The sequence below is a fragment of the Chrysochloris asiatica genome, unplaced genomic scaffold (assembly GCF_000296735.1).
Source record: "Chrysochloris asiatica unplaced genomic scaffold, ChrAsi1.0 scaffold00009, whole genome shotgun sequence".
NCBI lineage: Eukaryota > Metazoa > Chordata > Mammalia > Afrosoricida > Chrysochloridae > Chrysochloris > Chrysochloris asiatica.
This window is the reverse complement of record NW_006408527.1, coordinates 7,601,680-7,613,560: the sequence shown is the minus strand read 5'-3', so window position 1 is coordinate 7,613,560 and position 11,881 is coordinate 7,601,680.

Sequence of the window (11,881 nt, the reverse complement as noted above, 5' to 3'; positions counted from 1 at the left end):
CTTTAGTATGGGTTCTTTTTCTTAGTCTTTTACAGTAGTGGTCCTGTGCAGTATTTCTCCTTTTGTGACTGACTATAATTTCACTCAACATAATACCCTCAAGGTTCATCCATGCTATGCAGTGGCTTGCAGCTTCCTTGTTATTTTTCAAGTTAGCATAGTATTCCATTGTGTGTATGTACCATAGTTTGTTTATCCATTCTTCAGTTGATGGGCACTTTGGCTGCCTCCATCTGTTTGCTAATGTAAATAGTGCTGCTATGAACATTGGTGTGCATATATCTTCTCGTGTTGTGGCTTGTATTTCTTGTGGGTAAATACAAGTAGAGGAATTGCTGGATCATAAGGTATTTCTATTCCCAACCTTCTGAGGAAGCACCATATTGCTTTCCAGAGAGTCTGGACCATTTTGCAGTCCTACCAGTAATGCAGGAGTGTTCCAGTCTCTCCATATCCCTGCCGGCATTTATTGTCCTCTACTTTTTTGATCTTTGCTGTTATTATGCAGTTATTTTTATTAGACTTGCATAAACATATAAATTTTGTCAAATGATATTTTATAGTACTAAGAGTTCTCCACATGGCACTTTTGGTCATTTATTTAATGTTCCTCCCTCAATGTAGCTCAGGGTTCCTGGGTTGCACTCAAGTGCTAACCTAAAGATTGGCTGTTCAAATCCACTCAGTAGAACTATGAAAGAAAGACCTGGCGATTTGCTTCCAGTAAGATTGCTCCCCTAAAAACCCCTATGGAACACAGTTGTATGTTGTAACACATAGGGTCACCATGAGTCAAAATTGATTTGAGGGCAACTACAGCAGTTTGATTTGGCAGATTTTTATTATGAGTCCTGCACATTTCTTAACTTTAGTTCTTGGTGTTGTCATTCTAAATGGGACCTTTGGAGTTATATTAATGCTAAAGTTATCAGCATAAATGCTGGGTCTCCATGAGTCAGAATCAATTTGACAATAGCTAGCAAAACAATGTGGGTGTTATAACTAATTCTGGTATACAAGAAATCTGGAAATAGGTGCTATTAGTTTTATTTACAGATGAAAGAACTGGGAGAAATGAAGGGAGGGCTTCCTACAAGGTTCTGGTTGCATCTGGAGATGTCCAAGCTTACCAAGTCAGCCTTACCTTCCATGTGTTGTGTTCCCCCTCAAAGAAGGAAGCTGCTCAGAAGCCCTAAATGCAGTGCCTATTCAGACCCAGGCCTTCTAGCCTAGTGTCTATTGCCTAACAGTTCCCTGAATTAAAAGCAGGAAGTTCATCAGACTGACCAAGCTCCTGACCATGAACTGTGCCCAGCCAGAGCCCAACAAAAGGTCCCATTGGTGAGCAGCAGGCAGTAACAAAGTAGGGCTTTGGACCTTTGTTACAAAACAAAACTGTGGTTCTTACTGTTTCAAATTAGAGAGTGGATTCCCAGACCACCCCAAAGCCCATCAGAGGACTCTAGGTTAATGCCAGGCATTCAAAGGCTAACACTACTGCCCTGCAACACCCTTTAAACCTAGAACCAAGGGCATCCCCTGTTGGGGACCTGCCTCGACAGGGGAGTTCAGTTAACGAAGTAGGGAGATCTGGTGGCGACAGAGATAGAAAAAGAATACACACAAAGACGTGACGAGAGAGACAAAGAGACACCCCGAAACCAGAGTGGATGCAAAACTGGCAGGCAGACTCTGGACTACAGGCATCGTGGCCCCTGCAGGCAGTAATGCACAGCCCTGCAGGCAGTAACACACCGCCCTGCAAACCGTAATGCATGAGGGCTTCAGTCTGCACCCCCTTTTTATTTCAGGGAGGGACTTTACACAAAGGAAAAAGGGGATTATTAAGACAGGCTACAGAAATGAAATGTGATTAATCGTTCAAAACAGGACACTATGATTTACAGGAACAAATTCTAAAACATGTATCGCAAATTGTCTTAATAATCTAACATCCTTAATTTTCCAGAAATTCAAGCAAATTGTTATAAATTACTTTTTAGGTTTGAATCCCAAGGCAGCAACTCAAGGTTTCTCAAGGCTAATTAACATACCTATAGCACCTAATCTTCAATGGGTAAAGGTGAGAAAAGGATTCAAAAGGTCTGGGAGGAGTTCAGCTGTTTCAGCTACCTGGCCTAGGCTTGTAGGAGGAAGAATGACACCTAGGTTAATGGTTTGCACCTGGGGACAGTCTGAGGCAGCCAACACTATTATTCTTTGAACAATACCCCAGAATTTGCCAATCTACTTTCAGTGAATTCCTTGGACAGACTGTCTCCAGAGCCCCCTTGCAAACTTGCCTTTGGAACCTTATACAGCCTCGGCTTTAGGAGGGGCTTTTGTTTTACTATTTGTCCATGGGTATCAAGGGCTCATGTATTAAATTAATATCAAACATAACTGAATAACTTGATAAAGAACAGTTTTGACATGCTTGCCAGGTGGCCAGAGTTTGTTCCTCAGAGAGATTTGTTCCCAGAACCTTACGCACTGCCAACACAGTGGAGACATTAAGAGAGGCACATAAGAGACCATTTTCTCAGAAGCTATAATTACTGGATTTCGAAGCATAGAATGAATAATAGGACCAAAGAAAATTATACAGAGCTAGCCCAACAGTGAGTTTGTAAAAGCCAATGAACCCGGGATGTCCGGAGGTCACTTCCTTGGGCCCTCAGGGTCCCTGGCTAGCCATCCTGAGTGGGGCCATCGTGTAGAATTTTTGTCCATGACACAGAGCTTCAACATCTCAGTGATTGCAGTTTCCAACAATCCCCTGAGCTCACCTTTTAGCAAAACGACAGAATGATACACAAAATAAAGGATATTACTCATAAAATCAGTGCCCTATTTTTAAAACACCAGTATGAGACCAAAATATCAACGATTACACAAAGCAAAGATGAGAAGAAAAGAGGGCAGGGAAGCTAGAAAGGAGACAAACAGAACATAATTAAAGAGAATGCTGACACATCGTAATAAATGTAACTAATGTCACTGAAGGAGCTCTGGTAGCGTAGTGGTTATGAATCGGGCTGCTACTCTCACGGTCAGCAGTTCGAAACTACCAGCTGTTCCACGGGAGAAAGATGAGGCTTTCTGCTCCCATAAAGATTTACAGCCTCAGAAATCCTGTACAGGGTCGCTATGAGTCAGAACCAACTCTACGGCACATAACAACAACAACAACGTCACTGAACAATTTGTGTGGAATTGTCAAACAGAAACCTAACACTGCTGAAGTTTCATTAAGAACTCTATTTAAAAAAGTAATAATAATGGTCTAACCATGGTGGTTGGTGCAGAGGGATGAAGGTGGATGAGGGGGAAGACAGAACCCCTTGGTCTGTGTGACCCTGGGTGGGTCACTTGCCTTCTCTGAACCTTTATTTTCTATGTGAAACCAATACCCATCCAGACAGGTTATTTGGGGATCAACTAAGATCATGTTTGTGAAAGTGCTTTGAGAACTGCAGCTAGGCTGATGACGAATGCCAAGAAAGGAAATATACTGAGGCCTAGCTGATATGCAGCGAAGCCATCTGAGTTTCTTAGAGAGCACTATCAGCTCCCCTTCGCCAGCTGACCTTGATGAACTTGGCCTTTGCCCCCAGGAATGGCTGATAAAGCCTTCACTGCTCTCCTCTGAGATTATGCTAACCCAGCTAAAACTACGAGGAAGTGGCTGGAGGTTGGAAAAGACACGCTGGGGGCCCGTGGCTCACAGATACCAATTTCTGGATTTTTATAATTAATCAATCTTTCCCTGCACACTGGAGTTGATCAGCCAGGATCTTTGGGGGCTGTGCATCAAGCAACTGACAGCAGGGACTAGCTGCCTGGTGCCTGGAGGGGCCGTCCACTGTCAGGCCTCCGTTCTTCCCTGGTCTCCCATTGTAAAATGAAGGGCAATCCTGGCTGAAAGTGAATTTTCAGCTGGAAAATTCAGCTAAGTGTGTTAAGAATTCCAAATCACTTAACAAAGATTTGAGAGACTTTCCGTATTTCTCCTTCAGCTCCTGGTAGCCGAGGCCTCCTGTTCTCCTGCTCCAGCTCTGGACACGCTGGCCTGACATGTGAGTGCATGTGTACACATGTGTGTTTGTGTGTCTATGTTCCCCTGCATGTGCCCACATGTGTATGGCTGCATGCTTGTGGATGTATGTGTGTGCTGGAGGAGAGGCTGAGGAGGAAAGAATAAAAAAGCATGTCTTAGGGATCTCTTTTGAAATACTAATGACTGCTCCCCTCCCCTAGTATGTATCTGAATGTGAAAAGGAGATGATGTAGGCTGGTCTTCATTCACCCACATCTACATTTTCAGACTCTCCAGGGCAGAAAGCAAGGTCACAGGGTTTTGCTGTTGCTGCTACGTGTTGTTCAATTGGTTTTCGACTCATAATGACCCATGTGGCAGAGTAGAACTCCCCTGTTGGGATTTCCTTGGCTATAATCCTGGTGTGGCGCTGTGGGTTAATGCACTGGGCCACAAGGTCGGTTTGAACTGCAAGGTTAGGATTCAAACTCACAAGCCGCTCTTTGGAAACCCTACACAGGGTCGCTGTCAGTCAGAATCGACTCGATGGCACTTAACAGTGATCTGTTTATGGAAGCAGATTGCTGGGTCTTTCTCTATTGGAGCCACTGAGTGGGTTTGAATTGACAACCTTTTGGTCAGCAGCCAAGTGTTTAACCATTATGGCACTGGGAACCTTAGAAATATTTTAAATAGCTCATTTTCAAAAACAGTACTCTAAAAGTTCTTACATTAGTAAGAATATCTTTGTTACCTGGTATCTTTGTTATCCAGTGCTGCAGAAATAACCCAAATGGATGGCTTTAACCAGCAGAGATTTATTCTCTCACAATTTGGAAGACTAGAAGTTGGGATTCAGAGCACTGGCTCTTGAGAAATGCTCTTTGCTTTCTTTCAGTATCTGTAGGCCCAGCGTTCCTTGGAGATCCCCATGTGTCTTGGTGTCAGTCTTTCCCATAGATTGAGGAGCTTCACAGTGTAGGGCCCAGGTCCAAAGGACACACTCCACTTCTGGCTCTTATTTCTTGGTGGTAGTAGGTCCCTCTGCCTATTTAATCTCTTATATTTCAGAAGAGACAGACTCAAATACAACCTAATCCTGTAGATGACATCTAGCCCCAGTAACATCACAGAAGTGAGGAATGACAACACACAGGGTTGATCACATCAGATCACATTATAGGAGGGTGATTACATTATTTCAGATCTCATCACGGCAGATTTGTTGTTGTTGTTAAGTACCGTAGAGTCAGTTCTGACTCATAGTGACCCTGCACAGGGTTTCTGAGGCTATGAATCTTTATGGGAGCCGAATGCCTCATCTTTCTCCCGCGGACCTGCTGGTAGTTTCCAACTGCTGACCTTGAGGTTGACAGCCCAACTTGTAACCACTACGCTACCAGAGCTCCATCACTGGAGATTACTACCTCTTAACTGCCCATCCACTGAGAATTCAGGCCCTGCTCAGTTGACACAGAACCTTAACTATCACAAGAGGCAGAGGGAGATGCCTGCCACTTCCATCTTTTCCTTGGAGAGTGAGCAGAAGAAGGACCTAGAATGTCTTTCTGACTTCCCAGTTTCTGACATATAACAGGTGCTTAACAAAAAAATTCTGGACAATTGAATGAGGCCATGTCTCATGCCACTGCCTTGTGACACCTTCTCATATCCTTCCACCGTTCCCTCTGCCGATGTGGGGGTCTTCATTCCTTCTAAGTTAGGCTTAAATTGCATGTCCAGTTGGATGCCCTAACTGAGCCCCTACCCCCACTTCTCCCAGTGTGCAGCCCCAGCCCTGTGTCCCTGTGCCTTTGCCAATCCCTCCAAGAAGCTGTCTGGGTTTTTAAATAGCAGTAAAGACTCTTGATTGAGCACCATTACAGATTTCCTTTGTGAAAACCTGCAAAACGGGCATTGAGGCCATGTCTGACTTCTTCTATCTTCGCAAGAGGAAAGGAGAATCAAACTTAAAATCAGCCCAAGATGGATTTCTATGAGGCAGATGTGCCTTCATCTATCCTTCAGCCTTCTTTGACCTCTCTGACACCACCTGTCTCTCTCATGGCATTCTTACTTTCTGCTGGATTTGAGGATTCATTGCAATGGCCACACAGAACCCACAGACAATACTCATGATTATGGGGTTTATTAGGGAAGGAGCAGGGTACATTCAGGATCAGCAGTTTTCCAGGCTAGAGTGCTTCTGTTCCATACTGCTAGCATGCCTCGCTCTTGCTTCCTCGGTCTCTTGCCATGTGGTCCCTTGGCCTCTGCCCTGCTCCAGCAAGTGTTAAAAGCTCCTTTAGTGCTGTCTGTAAATGTCCAAACGGCACATTCTACAAGTCAGCCTCCTGCCCATCGGCATTTGGCTTAACGTGGCGATGGGCTGGGAAGCCTGAATCCTGAAGCTGCTCTGTCTGTCCATGTCACTGCCTCTGTTGTTGCCTCTGCCGCTGCTGCCTATCTGGGTAGGGACCTTACATTCCACTCAGGGCTCTTCTTTCTGGACAGTTCTGGATTATCTGTTTCTGCTTCTGAGATGGCTCTTTTTAAACCTAGCAGGATGGCAGAGCTATCCAATCCTTGAATTAGAGTTCCATACACACTGTTGTGTTGTTGTTAAGTGCGGTCGAGTTGGTTCCAACTCATAGTAAACCTGTATAGGGTTTTCAAGGCTGAAAATCTTTGTGGGAGCAAAAAAACCTCATCTTTCTCCCACAGAAAGGCTGATGGGCTCAAACTGCCAACCTTAATGTTCACAGTCCAGTGCTTAAATCCTTGCATGATCACACCCAATCATTTGGTGGGAGTTATGAGAAAAATGGTAGAAGAGTCATAATTCACTGTATCATAAAACCAAAACCAAAACCTACTACCATCAAGTTGATTCCCATTCATGGTAGTGGTGGTTATGTGCTGTGAAGTCAGTTCCGACTCATAGAGACCCTGCATTGAGTTTCCAAGGTGGTAAATCTTTATGGGAGCAGAAAGCCTCATCTTTCTCCTGCAGAACTGTTGGTAGTTTTAAACTGCTGTCCTTGAGGTGAGCAGCCTGACTTATAAGCACTATGATACCAGAGCTCCTATATAGGGTTTCCAAGACTGTAAATCTTTATGGGAACAGATAGCCTCATCTATCTACCTCAGAGTGACAGGTAGGTTTGAAGGCCAACTTTGTAATTAGCAATACAACACCTAACCCACAAAGCCCATGGAGCTTCTTTTTCTTTGCTTGTTGTTGTTGTTAAGTGCAGTCAAGTCAATTCTGACGCATAGCAACCCTACATAGGGTTACTAAGGAGCAACAGTGGGTTTGAACCACCAACCTTGGACTTTGGAGTCCAGTGCTTATCCCACAGCACCACACCAGAAGTTCTTTCTTTGCCAAGTCTGCTTAAAGAAAAAAAAAAAAAATGCACACACTCTGCTTAGATGAGCAATGATGTGTTTTCTGTCTTCTGTAACTAATCTAATATAGTCAGGATCTCCACCTGGTTAGGTAGCAGGGGGACATTTATTAGACCAATTAACGCTTGATTTAAATAGCCTATTGGATACATGTTCAGTGCATTCAGAGCTCAGCTCCCTAATGAGCCATTTCACCCGTCCCCATCTGCTTTTGTTGCATGGATTAAGGAAAGCCCCCAATCTTCACAAAGGTCCCCAGGGGGCACAATGGACACTCAGCTGCTAACTGTAAGGCTAGTGTTCAAGTTCACTCAGGGAGGCCGGAGAAGAAAGACCTGGTGATTTGGGTTTGAAAAAGCAAAACAAACCCAGTGTCATTGAGCCTCTTCAATCTCAGCCAAGAACACCCTTTGGAGCACAGTTCTATTTGCAATATACAGGTCACTATGTGTTGGAATCTGCTTGACATCAATACCTTTTTAGGGCGTAGGTGGTCCTCATGTCATTGCTAGGTGGGTCATGCTAGATCCCCAGCTGGCCCTTGCATAGTTCTCTGCTCTCGGTGACTAGGCTGGTCCAGTCTGGGCTGGTCCAACAGAATCCCAGGGTGTTCTGCTGCTGACAACTGTGGCGGATGTAACTCCTGGTCTCTTCTCTTGGCACAGGCCACCGTCTCTATTCCGGAAAGTTCTGCTAACCCTTTAAAGTATAGTTGTGTCTCCCATTCCCCTGAGACTCAGGTGTGACCCTATGTCTCAGCTACCATTTGGAATCCTCATGGAGACATTTAGGAAGTTCAGTCTCTTCCACATCATGTACAGGTAAGGCCTTTGAGAAGGTCAAACCAGGCGCTGGTTCCTGCTCCCATGTTACCACAATCCACCCAGCACATCACTCTCCCCTGCTTCCCTACCTAAACAGGGACCAGGGCACAGAAGACCCTCTGCTTTTTCATTTCCCTTTAGTCTATTCCATTTGTCTACCCACTCTGGGAACAAGTGGACCAATGAGTGTGACCACCTACATCCCCATTCTGAGCCCAAATTCTTCCCACAATTCCCTGGGGCTGGGATGGGTGTGCTCCTCTCTCTTTCATTCTAACATAGATGTCCCTGATGCCATTGCTGTAAGAGTGATCCATGGACAAGCAGCCTCAGCATCACTTGAGAGTTTGTTGGAAATGTAGATTCTCAAACCCCAACCTTGTTGTTAGGTGCCTACTGAATTTGCATTTTTATAAGAACTACAGATGGTTCATGTATACATTAACAGTTGAGGAGGAGCAGCGTTGGCCGACATTATATCCTGGTGTTTTCTGTCCTTACTTTGCATCACATTCTATGATCTAATTCTCCAGGTCTGACTCTTTGTATAGGAACTTTAGAAAATTCTTTTCTGTCTTGCCAAAGTCTAACTTCCAGATACTGTAGACTCAAAATCCATGCTTGGTACCTTGGGTGTCATAAGCTAAACCATGACTTTTTTTTTTTTTTCTCATTCTTGATTAACAATCCTAGTCTCCCCTGACCCCCACCAAGGCATACTTCTGAGAAATGGGCATTCATGAAAAGAAAGTGAAAGACAGAGATACAACAGTATATTTTAAAAAACAAACAAAACATGAACCCAGTTACAATAGCTTTGCTGTTGTCATGAGCCTATGATGAGGGTACGGAACCTCAGCATCACACATAGATGGCATCTAGGAAGATATCCCTTCTGCCACACTCTGTCCTCTTTATAAGGGCACAAAGGAGAAATCATCTTCCCCTTAGTACCCAGAGTCATGCAACTGTTTTTGAGTACGTGGACTGCCTTTATTTGGGTGCCTCACTGAGAAGGGTTGACATAGTGGCAAAACCAACGGATTCAATAACATGTAGATAGTGCAGGACTGGACACCATTGTGTTCTATCTACATAAGTTCACCATGAATCAGAGATGATTTGATGGCCACTAGCAACAACAATAGGGGTAATTCATCCCTTCCCCCCTTGTTGCTTTGGCTACTAGGAAACTCAGAGACAAATTTGTGGCATAACAATGGTAGGAGTGTAATGAATTATGCCATGGTTTTGCCCTAGGTTTTGTCCTTAAATTTAATATATGCACTGTATTATAAACCATGCAATGTTATGTTGTTGTTGTTATGTGCCGTGGAGTCGGTTCTGACTCATAGTCACCCTGAATGGGGTTTCTGAGGCTGTAAATCTTTACGGGAGCAGAAAGTCTCATCTTTTCACCTGTGGAGCAGTTGATAGATTCAAACTACCAAACTTGTGATTAGCAGTCCAGTGCTTATCCTACAGAGCTACCATGCCGCCATGTATTCTTGTAGCTGTTGTTGTTATTTAGTGCTGTCAAGTTGGTTCTGACTCACAGCGTCCCTGTTTAGGGTTTCCAAGGAGTGGCTGGTGGATTTGAACTGCTGACCTTGCAGTTCAAACTGACCTTGCATCTCAGTGCTTATCCTAACAGTGTCACACTAGGACTCCTGTGTATTCTTAGAAACCACTTTAAATCTTTCTTGGAACTAAGTGGACTAAATTTATAGGCAGATACTGTTCTAGGTTTTTTATTATAGTTTATCCCACACTTAATCTGTACCAGTAGTACTATCCCTGTTTACAGATGAGGAAACTGAAGCTCAGAGGTTAAACAAGCATGCCAAACACAGGGCAGATGCCAAGTATCTTAGTGAGGGTGTCTCAGCTCTCTCTGTTCAGAGTTTGGACCCAGCTGGAATCTCTTGGACATTGTCCTTTGGCAGGTGGGGCAGCATGGGAGCAGAGGGTAGGTGCTTGTCAGGGGCCTAAGTCTTGAGACTGCCAGGCATCATGAGATTTTCCCCAGCATGCTCTGGGGCCAGGCCAACCTTGGTAGAGAGTCTTTTTTTTATATTTTGCCCACCTATTTTCCCAGTTAATTGGCCACAAGTTTCTCAAGGGCAGTGCTCAGGAGAGCGATTCTTGGACTGGAGGTGGTGAACTGCTTTGTGGGAGAATGTAAATAGTTGAAAGGCACTGGTGACTGCCTACCTCATCATTAAGGCCCTAAATTCTTGAGGCCAGGGCTGTATTCCCTAAACTGCCAGCTGTTTACTTAAGGCAAACTAGTTCCTTCAAAGACTGAAAGTAAGGCTGCCTTCCTGGAATCTTAGGATGAATGTAAAAGATAGAAGACAGTTGTTTTTTTAAAAAAGACTTTAAAAAATGAAGAGAATTTGTATATACCGTCAAGATAGGATGATTGCCAATTGAATAAAGCAAACCAAAGAAGAGTAGGTGTAGTAAGATCCCACACATGAGTATTTTTTAAGTACACACATTCAGACAACACATAAACATAGACACACACACACACACACAGACCCGATCCACAGAGACATCTCTTGCACACAAGGTCTGGAAAGAAATGCCAAATTGTTAACAGTTGCTTCTGGAAAGAAAGAGAGTGGTGTTATAGGTAAGGGAGCACTACCTTTTAAGTTTTTACTATGTATACTTTAATATGGAGTCCTGGTGTGGTGCTGTGGATAAGCACTGGACTTTTAAAATGTCAGTGTTTCAAACCTACCAGCTGCTCTTCAGAAAACCTATACAGGGTCACTATGAGTCAGACTTGACAGCACTTAACAGCAACAACAAATACTGTCGTATTATTTGTATTCGTAGCAAGGATATTATTGCAATAATTTTTTAAAAGTGTAATGAATGAAACTAGCACTGTGTGCATTTCCTGTAAAGGTCTGACCAAGATGGTAGAACACCTAGGTGCAGCGAGTTGTCTCAGAGAAAGTCTGGGGCCTGAATTGGATGGGGAATGTGTTTCTTGGTCAGGTGGTCCAGAGGGAGCCAAGTGATGGTTGTTGTTGTTACGTACTGTCAAGTCGGTACCGACTCAGGTCCCTCCTGACAATATGTTCCAAGTATGAGAGACAAAGTTTGGTCATCCTGGCCTCCAAGGAGCACTCTGGCTGCACTTCTTCCATCACAGATCTGTTTGTTCTTTTGACAGCCCATGGCACTTTGAATATTCTCCTCCAACACCATGATTAGCTGCCCCCATAGTCATCTGAGATTTCAGAAGCTTGAGAGATGCCCCAGAGCTGTTGCTGAGATTGTGGTGTAGGTAACCTAATACAGGTGCCTTCATGGAGGTAGAGTGCCCCTACTGGCCCCTCTGAATACTGTGTTCAATCCAGGCTTTTGGTTGGAGGCACCTCAGTGGCTGACCTATGTTCTTCTAGCGTAGGGGGAGGTTGTGGTGGGTGGCATAAGGGTGAGGTAAAGTAAGGCAAAATTACACCCATATATGACATCAACTAGCTGTCAGCAGTCACAGCCTGTGAGAACACCACTTCCATCACCTTCCTTCACACTGTGAAATCCAGGGATCCAATGGTGGTTATGTGCCATGGAGTCAGTCCCG